Raw genomic sequence first — 9,106 nt, 5'->3', positions numbered from 1 at the left:
ATGCACGTATCAAATAGCTTTATGGCAAAGGCCCTTTTTCTAGCGTGAAGACCTGTCGGAAGCCTAACCAAATGCCCTTGTGGGATAGGGATGGACATTAGAGAAAAAGTGCGCAGGATATGGGGAAAAGATTTGGGCCCCATGCCCGTGGGAAGAGATAACCGGGTGTATTAAAAGAGGGTACGAAAGAAGATGCAAAAAGAAGAACCTGAAAAAGCTCAAAAATAAAGGCAGACTCGAGTGAGAGTTCCTCCTCCGTTTTGGGGTAAATGAAAAGCAACCAGTTTGGCTTTCTTTGTCCGATTCATCGATGACGCAGATAGTTCGGGGTCGTAAAAATAAGAGAGCAGATCTTAACGCGGAGACTCTAGTTAGATTTAGGAGGGTTCTAGGGTAGGAGAATTCTCTCTGTTCAGTGTTCCAACTAATAAAAGAATATCCTGGTATATTGCAGTAAAGGCCAACTGAAGTCTTGAATGAACGAGATGGAAAGCTGACTCACAAATTCACCAAATTTTGTTTTAGAGGTTGAATTATTTGACCCTCTTAAGATAAGCATGATGAATTTGAACTAACAGATATTTTAGGCAATGATTAACTTTTTGGTTGCAATGTCATAAGAATGAACCCTAATGGGATTTAAAGTGATAAAATAGAGAATAAAAAAATTTAGAGCGAACTGAGTATAGAATTTAGGCCCAAGGACAAGCACTGGGACCAATGAAGTCATTCATTGCTGAAACGGAAATTGACAGTAAAAGGTTTGAAAGGTGAAACAAGAGGGAAACCTCAAAGCAGTTGCACTCTGAATCAGTTGTTAGGAGAGGGTGGAAAGTAAGATGGAAGAAAAAGAATATGAAAGGAGGCTCACTAAAAGGAACGAAAGGGGTTGCAGCTAGGGGCCTAAGGAAGGCACGCTGCAAAGAACCTTAAGTAATGCCTACGGTGCACCGCATGAGGTACACTGACGGCGCTACCCCACCTACGAGGGTGAAGAATTTAGAAACATTGAGTAAATGGAGATGCCGCGAGAGAAATACAGGATAATTTTGAGGAGTAAACGGAGGGAATATGACCAACCATTACCAAAAGAGAGAGACCTTTCAATGACCTTGATTTGAAGATGATGGTGGGTAAAGATGAAGGAGACATGACAAATAGCTATACCCCGTAGGGGGATAGTGCCGTCAGTGCACCTCGCGAGGTGTACTGTAGGCATTACTAAAGGTTCTTTGCAGCGTCCCTTCGGCCCCTAGCTGCAACCCCTTTCATTCCTTTTACTGTACCTCCATTCGTATAATATTTCTTCCATCTCGCTATCCAACCCTCTCTTAACAAATATTTCATAGTGCAACTGGGAGGCTTTCCTCCTGTTACACCTTTCAGACCTACCTACTCTCAGTTTCCTATCCAGCGCTGAATGACCTCATAGGTTCCAGTGCTTGGCCTTTGGCCTAAACTCTATATTCAACTCAGTTCAAACAGCTATAGATCTATGAACATATTTCACGTCATCAACATCAGCTTTAACGCTAAGAAAAAAAAAAACGTTAAGAGAAACGATAAAGATTAGTTCAGAGAGAAGGACTGATCTAACAGATAAGTTTGGTCGAGAGCGCGAATAATATCTTTTGTTTTGAAAAATATTAGGAAGATCGTAGATAGCCCTCGTCTTGATAAGAAGTGAAAATCTTACGCTGATACACGAATGTTCACTTTCCTTCTCTTTGCAACAAAGCATTTTGAACTTCTGACAGGGATCGATCAGCTACTGACAATTATACAGAAAGCATCAGATTTCCCAATTAGTGTTATTTCAAAGTAAATTCATTTCTATGCAGTGAGAACATTGAACTTAATTTCTCACAGAAAATGAGGACATCTTGTGGAAAGGTAATACATGGGGGTCAGTTAACAGTGTTAAATATTAAAAAAAAAATTACATTGATTCATATTCAGCTCAGCAACTACATTATTCCTGACGTGGATAAAAGGATGCCTCCGCAATGCTGAATCTCAGGACAATTTCTTTTTCAGGTTTTCAGTAGAATGTGGACCATAAGCGTCAGCCATTTATGACTGTCACAGGATGATTTAGCTTCTTGTGAAAGTTCTGTTACTTGAGACTAAAAGTCCCTCATTGCTTGCGATCGTTCAGATAAAAGGAATGCAGAGCCAAAATAGTGCCCCATATTCTGTTGCCGATGTTACGAATGAAACCCACGTACTTTTCCCCTCAGTCACGAAGACCATGGAAATTTTTATTAGCGTTAGCATATGACATTTGTTCTTCTGAACATTATGCCAACGCTTTCTTGAGTTGGAAAAGTCAGATGTCACACCGTTGCTCGATTTCATCAATAATAAACGCTATGAACACAAAAATTAATGATTTATGAAGGTATTCATTTCTGAGGCAAGTCAGTAATCATAGATTTACCGATTTTTTTCGACTATTATAAAACAAAATGACGCGAGAAAACAAAAGTGAGACTTTTGTAGACAGAATTCAATATGTAGCCACATAATGCAGTAGTGGCATTAAAAGGTACACGAGATGAAAATGTTAAAGGAAAGCAGGCACTCTTGCGGTCTTGCGAAAATTCACGAGGTTTAAAAAGTCTTTCACTGAAAGACATTATATTTACGAATTTAGAAAACTTTGGATATTTTTTCTTTTTTTATTAACCATATTTTCACTAAAAAAATTCATTTACGAATTTAGAAAAGTTGGATTTTTTTATTAATCATATTTTCACTAAAAAAAAAAAAACATTTTATTTACGAATTGAGGAAAACGTTGGCTATTTTTTCTTTTTTATTAACCATATTTTCACTAAAAAAAAATTTTATTTCCAAATTTAGAAAACTGTGGATATGTTTTTTTGTATTAACCATATTTTCACTAAAAACATTGTATTTACGAATTTAGAAAACGTTGGATAGTTTATTCTTTTTTTATTAACCATATTTTCACAAAAACATTTTATTTACGAATTTAGAAAACGTTGGATATTTTTTTCCCTTTTTTGTATTAAACATATTTTCACTAAAAACATTTTTATTTAGGAATTTAGAAAACGTTGGCTATTTTTTTTATTTTTTACTAAAAATTTGGATTTTACCATATTTTTTTTATTTTTTTTTATTAACTATATTTTTACTATAAACATTTTTTTTAAATATTTTCACAAAAAAAATTTTATTTAGAAAACGTTGGATTTATTCTTTTTTATTAAATTTAGAAAACGTTGGCTATTTTTTTTTAGGTATTAACCATATTTTCACTAAAAGCATTTTATTTGAGAATTTAGAAAACGTTGGGTATTTTCTTTTATTTTTTATTAACCATATTTTCATTAAAAACGTTTATTTACGAATTTAGAAAACGCTGGATTTTTTTTTTTTTTTTTGTATTAACCATATTTTCACTAAAAACATTTTGTTTACGAATTTAGAAAACGCTGGATATTTTTTCTTTTTTATTAAGTATTTTTTCACTGTAAACATTGTATTTCCGAATTTAGAAAACTTTGGATATTTTTTTTGTATTAACCATATTTTCACTAAAAACATTTTATTTCCGAATTTAGAAAACTTTGGAGTTTTTTTCTGTATTAACCATATTTTCACTAAAAGATTTTATTTACGAATTTAGAAAACGTCGGATTTTTTTTGTTTTTTTTTATTAACCTATTTTACTGACAACATTTTATTTACTAATTTAGAAAACGTTGGATATTTTTTTTTTTTTTGTATTAACCATATTTTCAGAAAAAAAAACCATTTTATTTACGATTTTAGAAAACGTTGGATATTCTTTTTTATTAACCATATTTTCACAAAAAATAATTTGTTTACGAATTTAGAAAACGTTGAATATTTTTTCCGAGTTTAAAAAAGGTTGTTTTTTTATTTATTTAATTTTATATATATATATATATATATATATATATATATATATATATATTTTTATATATATTTTTTTTTTTATATATATATTAACCGCATTTTTCCCTGTGCATCTGCGATGAGGAAGAAACTGAGATAAACCCGCCAGCTCAAATAAAGGCTCAGGCAGACGAACAGCAACAGCCGACGAACAGCAACAGCCGACGAAGCCAATTGTTGCCGCCGAGGTGGCTGTTATTACAAACTACATATTCATATTCGTAGGCCGTGTCCGAACGCCCGAGGTCAGGTGCTCCTCCGCGTTCGGAAAAGTTTTTCATTTCGATGCCGCCGCGGAATTTTTTGTTCGCCTTCGTGATTTTCCGGCGAACGTTCGCTCCAGTTAATTGCGAATTTCGTTTCGAATATTCCGACCTCCTTCATGAGACGTTCCGCTTGCGAACTTTATCAATCGTTCTTTTCATATTTAATTCTAAATAGGATTTTTTTTTAGTTTTCTGTTAAAGAAAACTATTGAGGTGGCTGTCCGCCCTCAGATCTTATAGACTACTGAGGCTAGAGGCCTGCAGGTTGGTATGCTGATCGTCCACCTTCTAATCATCAAACACATCAAATTGTAACCCTCTAGCCTCAGTAGTTTTGATTTTGTTCAAGGTTAAAGTTAGCTATGATCGTGCGTCTGCACCGGTATAGGTGCCAACAACTCAGGCCACCACCGTCACGTGGCTGAAAGTTGCGTGGGTCGCGTCTGAGAGTTTCATGGGCCGTGGCTGGGAGTTTCATGCAGCATTACACGCTGTACAGAAAACTTGATTGCTCCGAAGAAACTTCGGCGCATTTTTCACTTGCTATCCTGTTTTAACAAAGGTAACAATGTCAGATCTCTTATTATTTTTCCCATTTTCCATTCATGCAATCGGGGAATTTATCGGTACCATTTTTTTCTCTTTCATGTGCCGCACTTCTTCTTCTTCTTCTTCTTTTAACGTGCTTTTTCCCCATTTGCATGGGGTAAGCACGATGCCTTCTTTTGAAGGACTGATTTGGCTTTGGGGCAGACCGTAGTCTCGATCGGCTGGCAGCACAGAACCTGCAAATCAAGAGGCTTGAATAGTTTAGCGGATGCCAATTTATTCAGGAAGGGTTTCCGACTTATATATAATTACCTCTGCCGACGAAGCAGCTGAACGGATTTCGCGCCTTCACTCGTAATCTGTTCATTTTGGGTGTTCGCTCGTCCTGCCACACAGTGTCTAGATTCTAGAAAGTCATCAGCGATTTTGATAAAACGAAAATGTTTTTCAACTTTCTGGATGGGTCTAGACCCGGGTCTTCTGGTCTTGTTACCTGATCTGGGAGTTTTTCTTAGTATTGTGAGGTGTGGACATTTTTTCGGATTTTTTCTTCAGCTATTAAAAAAAAGTGTAAAAAATGCGCCGAAGTTTCTTCGGCGCAGTCGAGTTTTCTGGTCAGCGTATATTACTGTATGAAACTCTAAGCCACTGCCCATGAAACTCTCAGCCGCGGCCCATGCAACTGTAAGCCACGGCCAGGTGGTGGCCTGTGTGGTTGGCAATTATAACGGTGCCAGAAGCACGATCATGGCTAATTTTAACCTTAAATAAAATAAAATAACAACTACTGAGACTAGAGGGCTGCAATTTGGTATGTTTGATGACTGGAGGGTGGATGATCAACATACCAATTTGCAGCCCTCTAGCCTTAGTAGTTTTTAAGATCTGAGGGCGGACAGAATGAGTGCAGACAGAAAAAAGTGCGGACAGAAAAAGTGCGGACGGACAGACAAATTGCCATCTCAATAGTTTTCTTTTACAGACAACTAAAAACGTAATTCGAGGGTTTCGTGGAAATATTTGATATGATTTTACGAAGTTTAGGCTGTGGAGCCAAGCATTGGGGCACTGTCGGCTCTTCAGCACTTAAGATCGTGAAATGAGGGCGTTAGAGTGGTTGAACAGCAAGATGGCGAGATCCAGAAAATAAATGAGACGAATTACAAGGATCTAAAGGTGGAACTGGGAGAAAAAAACAGCCACAGTTACACTAAGATGAAATAGTTAGAGAAGCTGGACAGCAAGATGGAAGTAAGGAAGCTGGAACGGAGGTAAAGTAAAAGCTAAAAACTGAGTGCAGCCAATGGCCGAAGGGATGCTTCAAACACCCTTCAGTAATGCCTACAGTGCACCATGTGAGGTGCACTGACAGCATTACTCTTCATTACAGAGATAATGGCTAAATACTTACCTTGTATAGGAAGAGAACCTATCATATGTCGTTGTAGAAGCAAGGGTGACTTGGAATTTTTTTCCTGCTTCTCTTCTCCCGACTCTAATGACATTTCTATGTAAGATTTAGAAGTCTCCTTTAGTTGAACTGTAATTTATCAATAGATATACGTACATTTAACCAAAGAAAAACTAACAAGGCTTAAGTACATTAAGGCATTTCGTAGCCTGCGTGAAACCAGTCTTCCATTTTAGCTGATGACTGATTATGTTTATGAGAGCTTATACACACACGATGCAGTGCATGATTACGGTGATTACGGGACAGTTTTTCTTTTGGAAACAGCGCCATGAATCTCCTCGATAATTGCGGCGTTTTGGAATATATAAAGCCTCTCCGGAAGTCCCAAATCCACTCCGGCAGTAAAGTAAACTGAGGGACGATTTTAAAGTGGAGCCACCGAGTGTTTTAGTTTTCTGTAAGAGAAAACTATTGGGATGGGTATATATCTGTCCGTCAGCGCTTTTTCTGTCCGCCCTCAGATCTTAAAAACTCATGAGGCTAGAGGGCTGCAAATTGGTATGTTGATCATCCGCCTTCCTATCATCAAACATAAAAAATTGCAGCCCTCTAGCCTCAGTAGTTTTTATTTGATTTAAGCTTCAAGTTAGCCATGATAGGGCGTCCGTCACCGTTATATGTGCCAACAACACGGGCCACCACCGGGCTGTGGCTGAAAGTTTCATGGGACGCGGCTGAGAGTTTCATGGGCCGTGGCTGAGAGTTTCGTACAGCATTGTACGCTGTACAGAAAACTTGATTGCTCCGAAGAAACTTCGGCGCATTTTTTACTAGTTTCTTTTTTTTATTATTTTCGTTTTTTTGAGTTCCGTACCATTGAGCGAATCTTCCAACATGATTTCATACAAATCTGACTATAGGTAAACTTTTACAAAGAAACCTTGCCGCCTTTCAAAGCGATTTTTGTTCAGAAATTAAACAAATACTTATGCGATACACCTTCCTTTCTTTGCTGCGTCCCTTCGGCCCCTAGCTGCAAACCCCTTTCATCCCTTTTACTGTACTTCCGTTCGAATTCTCTTCCTTCCATCTTACTTTCCATCTTCTCCTAACAATTGATTCACAGTGCAGCTGCAAGGTTTCCCTCCTTTTACACCTATCAAACCTCACTTACTGTCAATTTCCCTTTAAGCGTTGAATGACCTCATAGGTCGCAGCGACGGTCCTGTGGCCTAAACTCTATATTCTATTCTATTCTACATCTTTCTTTGCAAGTTTTCTTTTCAGCATTAGCCCTGAATATGACTCGCCTACATTAAAGACACGGTAACTTATAATGTCAAAACTCCTGTGTTATTAGCACTGAGTTTGACAAGACTTAACGCATGGTCTCTGGCAGCTGGAACTGAAACAGACACCAGGGAAGACTCCAGAATGAAAAGGCAACGACAAGACGGCCACAGAAGGCCACAGAAGCAACGGCAGCATATCAGCCGTGACCATCATTCACTCTGAGCCGTTCATAAATTCCTCCCTAATTGCAAGGGAGATTGGCCCGTAATGAGACGAGATTTTAGGACTAAATTTACCCGGACACGTTATAATTATCAACAAACGAAGGGGGGGAAGCTGTAAATGACTTTCACCCCAACGGTCCCTGGGACTAAGGACCGAGTTGGGCGACGCCACCGAGATTTTAAGAAAATTAGGTCCATCTTATCTGAACATTATAGGCGTTCCAGAGAGGTAATCGGGTTTGCGCGCGCCTGTGCGTGTCGCAGTCGTATGGGGGAGGCGAATGAGTGTCAGCCGAGATAGCGTTACGTTGAATGGGAAGGCAGAGAATAAAACTGTAAATAAATCGTCTCTAGAAAGTATATATGCTCTCTATATGCTCTATGAGCCGAAGAGTTTTCACTTCGTTAGTGAAGATGCTATCTTGTTCATACTCATCGCATTTCGCTTTTCGTGGGTGAAATTCAAAGAGAGGATGTGCTGTACTTTATTGATTGTTAGGCATAAACTTTGTTGCACTCATAGACTGTACACTGGTTATATAATTTTTTTGTAGATTTGCAAGTAAATGCTCCGTTTAAATGTGGGGAGCATTATAAGTATAACAATACATATATATATATATATATATATATATATATATATATATATATATATATATATATATATATATATATATATATATATATATATATATATATATACATATATGACTTTTATCACATCACCGTGATTCATATACAATCAGTAAGCTACATATATTTTCATATATATGTTAAGAAAATTTTTAGTTGATAATAAGTTCGTCGTCACGAGACGACGAACTTATTATCAACTAAAAATTCCTCTTCGGCAACATATATGAAAATATATCATTTCGAGGTAGAGCGAATTGGATATTAAAGGACGTTTTGTAGCTAACTGATTATATATATATATATATATATATATATATATATATATATATATATATATATATATATATATATATATATATATATATATATATATATATATATATATATATACACATATTTATACACACACACACACACACACACATATATATATATATATATATATATATATATATATATATATATATATATATATATATATATATATATATATATATATATATATATATATATATATATCCACTAAGAAAGGGCCTACCTCGGAATTTGCACAAATCTGAAGGGGAAGTCGAAGGGCGTTCTCCAGAATATCTACAGTAGTTGACTTCGATTTCTGGACACTTTTGAGGCGGCCTCGATGACTCCATCTACTAACATATTCATGAACAGACTCGCTACATTCAGTGATGCAATGGATCGGACTGGGAGATGTGGTGCTCAGGACATCTATAAATTCCGCCGGCAATGCAGCTGAGTTTCTTTTATGGATTGAG

This window comes from Macrobrachium rosenbergii, chromosome 12 (assembly GCF_040412425.1).
Source record: "Macrobrachium rosenbergii isolate ZJJX-2024 chromosome 12, ASM4041242v1, whole genome shotgun sequence".
Lineage (NCBI taxonomy): Eukaryota > Metazoa > Arthropoda > Malacostraca > Decapoda > Palaemonidae > Macrobrachium > Macrobrachium rosenbergii.
Note: the sequence above shows the minus strand (reverse complement) of the source record.